The sequence below is a fragment of the Gallus gallus genome, chromosome 10, assembly GCF_016699485.2.
Source record: "Gallus gallus isolate bGalGal1 chromosome 10, bGalGal1.mat.broiler.GRCg7b, whole genome shotgun sequence".
In the NCBI taxonomy this organism is placed as follows: domain Eukaryota; kingdom Metazoa; phylum Chordata; class Aves; order Galliformes; family Phasianidae; genus Gallus; species Gallus gallus.
In genome coordinates this window covers 12,676,425-12,684,969 of record NC_052541.1, presented here as the reverse complement: position 1 = coordinate 12,684,969, position 8,545 = coordinate 12,676,425, and the positions used below count along the sequence as shown (strand labels likewise).

The 8,545-nt window shown below is 44.1% G+C and overlaps 1 protein-coding gene across 12 annotated transcripts in view; it reads right to left on the bottom strand.

Moving 5' to 3' along the window:
- The window catches only part of MTHFS (methenyltetrahydrofolate synthetase), a 32,104-nt gene that overhangs the window by 2,066 nt on the left and 21,493 nt on the right, over window positions 1-8,545 (bottom strand). For 3 of the 12 annotated variants that reach the window (XR_005862563.2, XR_005862556.2, XR_005862555.2), the window contains one exon: window positions 1,334-8,203. The gene's annotated coding sequence lies outside the window, so the exon portion shown is untranslated. Of the gene's footprint in view, window positions 1-1,333; window positions 8,204-8,545 lie in introns of those variants that run through there. The other 9 variants (XR_005862559.2, XR_006931008.1, XR_005862561.2 and 6 more) reach the window with 7 other exon arrangements.

The following is an 8,545-nucleotide window of genomic DNA, read 5'->3' as shown; positions in this document are numbered from 1 at the left end:
GATGGGGCATCCACAACTTCCCTGGGCAGCCTTTTCCAGTGCTTCACCACCTTTATCACCAAAACTTTTTCCTTGCATCTAATCTAAACCTCCTCTCTTTTATTTTGAAACCATTTCCCATTTTCCTATCACAACAGACCCCGCTAAAGAGTCTGACCTTCTCTTGCTTATAGGCCTTTTAGGTACTGAGAGACCACTCTCAGAGGCCTGTCTAGGCCTCTCTGGTGGCATCCTGTCCCTCGCGCATGTTGACCACATCACACAGCTTGGTGTGATCCACAAACTTGCTAAGAGTGTGCTCAATCCCATTGTTGATGTCACTGATGAAGATATTAAAGAGCATTGGTCCCAGTAACGACCTCCAGGGAACTCCACTAATCGCTGATCTCCACCCAGACATTGAGCCATTGACCACTACATTCTGGGTACTATCTCGCCACCAGTTCCTCGACCATAGTATGGTCCATCCATGACCATTATCCAAGACCTTGGTTCCATTGCAAACCCACTAGCAGAGGAGCCCCTAGAACAAAGCACCACCACCGTGTCCCATGCCATAAGGGTGATTCCTGTCCTACGATATTTGTGCCATGCTATGAGGGGTGTCTGGACACAGCACATTCCAGATGATCACAGACATGGAGAGATTGGCTGCATCTGTTCTGCTGTCCTGTGATGGGGTTTTGGCCCCTTTGAACCCCAAAGCCCAGTGGGTGTATCCAGCATGATCTCACAAACAACAAGCAGGACAGGACAGATGGGCGCCCTCTCATAGCCTCCACTAGCACTGTGGGTTGTCCATCCTGGTGCAGGAGGAGCAAACATATTGCCTACCATGGCAAATAGCAGACAAATAAACACAGGCACTTTTCAGGCTCTGATGAGTAGGGCTCATCCTCCCCAGAGAATAATCTCCCAGAAATCGACACATAACATCGAAAGACAAATGAGAATGAAAAGGCCTCTCAAATTTAATAGCCTCCATGAATTACACTGCCTTTTGTCTACATGAGCTGTCACTCTTTCCATTAAAGAGTCACTGTAATCAGTAATCCATTTTAAGATTTATAGACGTAGAGATTTATAGACTTACTGTTCTTATCTGCTTTTTTATTTTTTTTCCCATGCATCTCCATGGACTCCCAAAGGATGAGATTTTATCCTAAACCCCCACTCTGCATCTGGAGAGATGAAATGGTGCCGGGGTGGCAGGACTCCGAACTGGAGGCCAACAAAAGCAATAATGCTGATAAGGACAGCAGGAATGATAATACGGAGTTGAGGAAGAAAAAGAAAGAAAGGATAAAAGATGAGCAGGAGAAAATTAGAGAAGTAGAATCCAGGTTTCCATTTATTTTTCACAGATTCTCACTGTATAAGTTCCTTGAGTCCTTGAAAGAAAGGCAATAATTAGGTTATTTTACCTATTTGGTCATTTTTATCTTGAAACAAAAATCCTGTATCCTTGAAGCGAACATATTCAGATCTAACTTTCACATACAAGAAGGCCACTTTACTCTGCTCACAGTAAAGAATGTACTCAGGTGGGAGTATGCTGACATTACAAAGTCTCTTCAAACAGCCGAAGGAATTTCAGTACAAATGAGCCTCAAGCCACCTGCTTTGCATATTTTTATCTGATTCTAGTGCACGTGAATGGTTTGCTCTGATAGTAATTGAATATCCATATGTGGATTAATACCTCCAGCACAGAAGAATGTGAATATGTTTGTGCTGCTTAAAACTAGTCTGCACGTGCAACCTGATTCTGGGTAACATTGCAAATACTTACGTGACTTAGAAATCAGAGTCCTATTCAAAAGCTTCTAACTCATTCTGAGTCTGGTTTTGAGAAGTCTGTGTGAGAAACAGATTTACTCACCCTCTAGATATTACACTGACAGCAGGTAGTATTTGAGACAACTCTGACGTCAAAGTAGCATTGTACGAAATTCCTTAGGTAACCTCTAACACTTCTGCTCCTGCTACGTATTGCTTGGTATTTTTGTACCTGCTTGTCTATAAGGAGAACGAGGACAAAGCCTTTTCTGAGTCTTGTTCCCGTGTTGAAGAAAGCTGCTATATTTGGTGAGCTACGGAAGAAAATGCTTTGGTACAAATGGGTATGGCGTAGCACAATGGAAATCTGCAGGCAACTTTGTCCCTATATATCCAATATAAGGCTCTCTTCCGAAATGCAGATTTTCTTAAGGAACAGAGAACTGTAGGGACTGACTGTGTAATGCATTCTAATTAGCCATTACCACAGGTTCACATCATATTGGAAACTGTCTGTGCTGATCCTTCACAACAGGCACGTGTGACGGCTGTCAAAATAATTATCGGCACAAACTTGTATTTTACAGCTTGAGACAGAGAGAAACTTCAGTGGTAGATTAATTTTTCTGTGCTCTTGGGAAAAGCAGAAGAGCACTGAGACTCATTTTAAACTGATCGTACTCAAGCTGTTCGGTAGATAGGGTTATGACCCATGAATTCAAGGGCTGCCTTCCTGTGCTCTCCTGTATTACGCAGGAAGGAAACCACGAATTCACATCCCTTAGAGTCTCCTCCTTGAATAATTTCCTAAATAAGTGCCCTGGGTTCCTTGCCTTTGATAATCCTTTGGCTGAATGTCATTAATGTGTTTGTATTTTTCTCCCAACAGCATTGCTCTCCTGCTAAACAATTTCCGTAGCCTCGGAATCTTAGAATCATAGAATCATTAAGGTTGGAAAAGACCTCTAACATCCAACCACCCACCTACCACTAACACTGCCCACTGGGCCACGTCCCTCAGTGCCACATCTACTCTTTCCTTAAACACCTCCCACCACCTTGCTGGGCAGTCTGTGGCAATGCATCACTGCTCTTTCTGAGAATAAATTCTTCCTAATATCCAAGTTACCACATTTTGAGCATCCAAGGGATGTTTGTGATGTTTTGTGGCCTAAGGACTAATAGGAAAACAGCGTAGGGTTTGCACATAGGTCCAATGCCCCTGTTGTGTCAGAAGGAGGGCTGTATGCAGCAGCTGAATGGCTCTGCAGTAGAATTGACAGGTCAGGGCCTGAAGCAATGGCTGAGCACCAGCTATGGCTAACCCAGGTTGTTCAGGTGCAATCAATGTACCTGAGTGATTGATATGGGTGAAGCTTAGATCCACCTCTCACTCATTTAAGGACTAGAAGCCGAAGGAGCTGCATCTGTTGGAGGCTGCACTCCTTTTGAGCTGTTGCTGGTCACTGGAAGGAGGTAAGTCAGTTCTTATTTTATTGTCCTGTTCTATGGTGTTTGCATCCTGGGGAAAGGCTCTGTTGTTGTCTTTCTTTGCCCCACAGGTTTCCACTCAGATTTGCAGCAGGTGAGGTTGATTCTTGGCAAATGATCTCTCTCCTTTCCTATTTGTTGTAGAATTGTTAGAGTTGGGAGGAACTCTGAGAGGTTATCTAGTTCTCTTGCTTTGGATGCTTGGAGTCAGTGAGCAGGCCCAGTCACGTTGGAGGCCTGCAGGAGAGCAGTGACCAAGTATTAAATACATTTGCATCAAAGCAGATCTCAGAAAATGCCATTTCACAGCCTGCTGGCTGTAGTCACCATGCTGACAGGGACCAGGGTGATGCCAGGCAGTGGCAGAGCTCCCAATTCATCTTTTACACACACATTTCCCCCCCCTGTTTTAGGCAGTGATCTGGAGATCAGAGGAAGGAGTTGACAGTTTAATATTTAAACAATTTGCTCCATGTTTAGACCGTCATGTTAATGATCTATGTGTCACCACGATAATCAAGTGGGGTGGAAGCTCACTTGCAATTAGCAGTGCCTTCTGTCACAGCCGACACAACACTAATGGTGCTATGGGTGCTAATTTTAGCTAAATGCTTTCTTTAAAACGCAATTTGCATTTGGTTTCCACCCAAGGAACCCACAAATGCTCATGTTCTCCAGGGCTCTGCCTGTAGGTCTCCCTCCTCATAGCTCACAGGGGATGACTGGGGTTAGGCCTAGCTGCAGAGCTTGGCCCTCTTCTGCTCTGTTGGCATTCACAGCTCCTGGTTCCCTATCCTTGATGTCCAGATAGATGCACTCCTCTACCACATTTAAGTTTTTGCACTCAAATACCCTCCTCGTGCCTCTTTATTCTCCTCGTTCAATAATCTGTGTTGTGCTGGTATTAATCCCAGCCAGAGGCCTGTTGTGCTGGAGGCTGAGTACAAAGCCAAGGCTGGGGCCCTAAAGAGTGTAAAACCTCACTCTATTTTTGGGGCAAATTATGCGGAAACAAAGCATTCCCAGCATTGTTCAACAAGATGGGGAATTTCTTGAAAAACTTGTATTACAGTGAAAAATGGAGCTGGACTCTTAAATAAAAGCAGGAACGATAACCTTGCTGCTAACAGCAGTGTTTACCAAGAGCAACTTGGATCATTTGACAATAGTGGAGAGCATTTGACTGATTGCCTTGCTGTGTACCAAAGCCCAGCTCTGCTGTGGTGGAGACCTGAGGAGCGATATCCACAGCAACGTGCTGCTGTGCCTCTGGAACATCTTTATTAATGGCATACAGCAGAGCCCCTGCTGCTCCTGGCTCTTACCTCCAGATTTATGGCTCACTTCCACGGCCTTTCCCACTACTCTTAATATATTACAACAGCACTGTTCATACATGAGCTTTTCCTGTTAGGGAGACAGCAGCACGTTGGTAGAATTGCAGCAGATGAAGTCCCAGGGGAAGGCATGGGTGGCAGGCACAGTTTATCTGTAATCAATTTTTCCAGCTGTATCCAGAATGAAAAAGTTACACACATTTTAATATCATCTGATAACAATCACTTCATGAATCTACACTATTTAATAGCAAGTGATCCTTTCCAGCATATATATATATATATATATTTTTTTTAGCCACTGTGATGGAATTTCTTTATTAGTAAGTTTTCATTACATTTGATAAGGTGATAACAAAAGGCTACAGGAAAGTATTATGTTTTATTGTAGTCTATAGCACTCTTCCATAAAGGTTAATATGGACTCGCCATTCCTATTAATTAAATGGCAATACTTCTGCTGTGAATAGCCAAACCTTACGGTTCTGCCCTTTCAAGAACAATCCTTCATTTTATATTTATACTCCACTTTTCTTCTACGGTTTTCCTTACACTTGCAGAAATTTAGCTGTCTCGTTTTTCCTCTCCAAGTACGGCTGGGTACGTTACAGTAAAATACAAAGTAAAATCGACTGATCGGGACAATTCTAAAGCTGTCAACATATTTTGTTCCCTAACTATACATCCAAATCATCTCTAAGGTATTGTAGTCGTCTCTTGGAGTTGATAAGCCATTTAATGTATTATTCTGGTGACAGAGAAGATGGCGTTTGCTACAAGTGTTTTTATGATTCAGTAGTTTTCATAGGGACTAGAAAACTAAGCAGCAGATTTACACTATAACAAAATAAAAGCTGAGATCTCATCTGCCTGATGAATGACTAAAGCAGCTTTCATCCACAGATTTTCAGCTGGTTTGCCTGAAGGTGGAGAACTTATTGTTCAGGATGTTATAGCAGTACCTTGAGGCTATAATCAAATGGCACGTGTTGAAGACTGCATGCATGCAGGGGGTAGAAATACTGCTAATTGTGGGGCAGTTTCCATCTGAGCCAGATGTGTTAAGTGCAATAAATCTGAAAGAAAAAGGAGGCACAAGGTAAAGAGAAGTTATATATGCTTGAACACGGACTGATGCACCAGAAACGCTGCTCTGCTCAGCCAGTTGGCTGCTTGCTCAGGGTGTCACAGCAGAGGCCTTTTTCATTTTCAAAAGGAAGTAAACACAAGGACAAAGGCAGTGTAGAAGTGCCATTACATACAAAAGATCTGGCATCAACAGACAGGCAGATAGAGTATTACTGGCTGCCTTACTCCTTAGCCGGCATATTAGATAATTCCCTTCTCTGCCAAGCAGTGAGTCAGTGGTTGAAATGAGAGGAGGCCTCCGGCCTCTTGACTTCCCTTCTCCACATCTGACCTGGGATTGCTGCAGCTGTCTTCCAGCAAAGGTCAGCTCCAGAGGCCAATTTCAGTAGCAAATGCTTAAAGCATATTTGACGTGGGAGGGCGAGCAAGTCAGGCTTCCTCCGTGCTTTTGAAAAGGAGGGAAGTGTTTATGGTACCTTCCAGCAAGGGTTAACCAGGCTGTTTGGAGCCCACAAATGTCAGCTCGTCAAATGGCTGTGAGGACGTGTAGCGCTATCAGATCTGATCCTGTGGAGTACTTATAATGTCTTCTGAGGGCAGTGGAAATCCTGGACAATCCCAGTGACTGCATTTCTATGCACGGGCATTTGGGTGCTTTCCATATGACTTTTAAGCCATGTGCAGTGCCAGCTCCCAAAGATTTGCCCTATATTTGAACTTTACTCGCAGCCTCCCACTTGCTTAGCTGCAAACATGATTGTAACAAATCCATTTCAACCCCTTAGTTAATTTGTTTCTGAAGCCTTTCTCGTTCAGAGTGTGTAATTAAACTAAAAGAACCTGGAAAAGCCCCTTACAGTAAATAATTCACAAGTTCCTCCCTGGGGACGTTTTTTAATTGTGACTCCTCTGGTCAGATCTCACTGAATGCTCTGAGATAGCATTCCCTGCTGAGATCCTGAAATATAATTAACTTCTTCCTTTGCTCACGGTACTTTTCCTTAAACTATCCATATCTTAGGCAGGGCGGGCAGATTTGTTTATAAACAAAAGTAGAGCCTGATAGACATCTTGCCACGAGAATAGCAATAATGACATTCGCTGCAACAGACAGGGGCACATCCATTTGGGGGAAGATGATACTGTTTGGAAGCAATTTTTATAAATCCTACCCTGACAATCCAGCCCTGTTACAAGAGAGCAAGCAGGCAGCACAGACTCCTCTCCTTCTTGGCAGCCTGCCTTGCTCCCCAAGTGCCATTTTATGCATAGCAAACGTAAATAATTCTGACGCACCTACCAACCCCCTAACCTTTGTGCTTCAGAAACACTGCTATATACCATCAAACTGACAGTGATTTCATGTTATGTGGCAAAAAGAAAAACCCAGAGCGACAGCAGCAAGCTTCGGGTGCCAAATGAAAGCTGTCACATTTATTTAGCTCTATGATTCTCAGGACGATGTACATAAATATTGTTTTACTGTCCCCACCAGCCAAATGTTAAGGGCTATCTGCATCAGCCAGGGTCCTGTGGCCAATGAGGCTGTGATGATCTCCCTCTGATCCAGGAGTGGCTGGAAAGAAATACTGTGCCGGCATCTCTTGCTCCCAATGGCACAGTGTATTAAATAGTTCCCTATTTATTTCTCATTGCATTTTAATAAAACACAGTTTAAAAAAAAAAAAAAAATTCAGCTTCAGAACCAATCATCACAGCTTATGGAATCACAGAACCATAGAAGCATATGAGTTGGAAGGGACCCTTCAAGGCCATCTGGTCCGACTCCCCTGCACTGAACAGGGGCACTACAGCTGATCAGGTGCTCAGAGCCCCGTCCAGCCTGACCTGCAATGTCAACCTGCAGGGATGAGGCACCCACCACCTCCCTGGGCAACTTGTGCCAATGCCTCACCACCCCAATTGTAAAATCTTCTTTCTTATATCTAGTCTAAATCTCCCCTCTATTAGTTTGAAACCATTTGGTCCTCCTCAGCTTGAATGTAACAGCAAGAGGTCATTAGCATCTGGTTATGTTCTGTAATGCTGACGTGGTCTCCTGATTTGTGCCAGAAGTGGTGTAGTAGTCATGCAGTCATGCTTAGTGTCATACTACCAAAACCATGGAACCATGTCTTAGGTTCCCTGCTAAGCCTCTAGGGTTAGACCTTGAGGGAGGGCACTAGTAAAAGCACACTGATTTTAGTGGGCTAAAAGGATGTAGCTGCTTGAATAGGGCTGGACTTAATACATGCATTTAAAACACTTATCGCAATTGGGATCCAGGTTTCTGCTGTGAAGAATGCTGGCATCAACATAGCTTTCTTGATGTCCGGGGCAGGTAGTGCCATATGGCACGGGGCTCATCCTAATGTGATCAGTGAACTCTAACAGCCCTGCAGACAGACCTGTTATGCGCGAAGCCTGCCCCATCTTCTCTCTGTTGCTCTCGTATGCCAAGAGAAGTTCAGAAATGAAGAAGGGATTAGGCACTGCCAGGACAGAAGCTGTGGAAAAAAAAACACAACAAAACCAGTTCAATTCTCTCATTGCATTTATTCCCCAGAGGTCCTGAGCTGTAGGAGTCTGCCTGCCTCCTTGAAGTCAGTGCAGCTGACAGCACTGCAGAGCTGAGAGAAGCTGAAGACTGCTCTGCTGCGTGCATCAACGTTGTCATCCCAACCTATGAATGCCTCTCACTCTGCATAGTTTGATACAGAACTGACCGACGGCCAAGTCTGATCACCATCATTTTGCTAAACAGCCCACAGTGCAAACTGCTGCCAGCTCCATGTTCAGGTTGCAGCTTTTCTGTACACACTGGTGGGAAGCCCAGCAGGTCAATATTA